This window comes from Arachis ipaensis, chromosome B10 (genome assembly GCF_000816755.2).
Source record: "Arachis ipaensis cultivar K30076 chromosome B10, Araip1.1, whole genome shotgun sequence".
NCBI lineage: Eukaryota > Viridiplantae > Streptophyta > Magnoliopsida > Fabales > Fabaceae > Arachis > Arachis ipaensis.
In genome coordinates, this window is record NC_029794.2 from 33,138,210 (window position 1) to 33,139,788 (window position 1,579).

The following is a 1,579-nucleotide window of genomic DNA, read 5'->3' on the forward strand; positions in this document are numbered from 1 at the left end:
AGAGATAGAAAAAAAATACTAAAAATTAAACATACACAATACATGACAAGAAATAAATTTGTTAACTTGTTTAGTAATTAAGTGGAAAGGAGAAACTATATATAAATCACAACCTCGTCAAAATATCAATATTATCTTATGACAAACTACCACAATCACCATTTCTTCATTGTCATCACAATGTAATTGAACCACTACTATTAATAACTCTTAACCTAATATGAAAATCAATCCAATAAAACGACACAAAACATTCTAACAAATATTAATCAAAATCAAATAAATAAAAAAATCAAACATATACAAATTTAAGAAAAATACAAAAATGCAACAAATACAAAGATGGATTTGGAAAGCGAAGGTGATATCATCTCGGATCTAAAAGTTTGCAACGCCACAGAAGAAGGCAAACACGATGAAAGGCAGAGGAATAGTAGTGGTGCGGGTGCCATAGAGGAGGTGGAGAAGAGAGATATACGAGAATAAAAAAGAAAATATAAACAAAAAATGAGGTATATAGTAAAAAAATATCTCATGTTCTAAATCTATGTCTCAAGTCTTAACTGGTCAGAAAACAAATAGGAAAGACATATATTTTGTGTGTAGTTATTTGTCATCATATCCATAAAAAAATTGTCCTAGCCAACAAATCTTGGACATGTACTAGACAAAGGACATATTAAAGAAGTAAAAAGGAAAATTTTTTTTCTTTTTAAGTTTTTTATAATTTTAGTATACTTTTAAAATATTAAATGCATACAAAAATTAATAATTTTAATTTTTTTTATAAATGTCTTAAAAATACATATTAACTTATTATTTGTTAAATTTAAATTTGACACATATTCAATTTAGCATATGAATTTCATTTAATTATTCTTCTTCTTCACAAAAAACAAAGAACACTATTTTTTTTAGAAAAAATCCAAGCCTCTAATTTATATAATGGTTAATATAAAAAATTATGTTAATTATTTTACTAATTAAAAAGTTCATTCTAATTAATTACATTTTTTTATTTCTTAAAAATTTTACAAATAGTGTTAGTTATATTAATATAAAAAGTACCCTAATTAATCTTACATAATTTTTCTTATATGTTCAAAAAATTGCTTTTAAATAATGGATGAAATTTGGCCATTATTTATGCCCATATCATCATCATCATCATCATCATCATCAATAGCATTGTACGTGGAAATTCTTAAGGGGGCAAAATAAAATCTCTCTCCCATCAGTGACCGAAAGTGATAATTTTCGTGGAATTGCAATAAAGAAAGCATTCGTATATACAAAGACATGAATCGACGATCGATCTCATGATGTTAATTGTTATCCATTTCGTTAGCTTTATATCTACACCAATCTTTTCAATCTAATATCCCAACATCAAACGTCATAGGAACCTTTAAACTTCTTCTTCCTAATAATTAGGATAATTGACGATAATAAAATAAATATAAATCCAAATTATACAAATGCTCTGAATAAAAGATAACTATATATTTATTTTAAACAAATTTATATAAATTGATTCAAACAAACTCGATTTATGGGAATACACGTCAATCACGTCAAT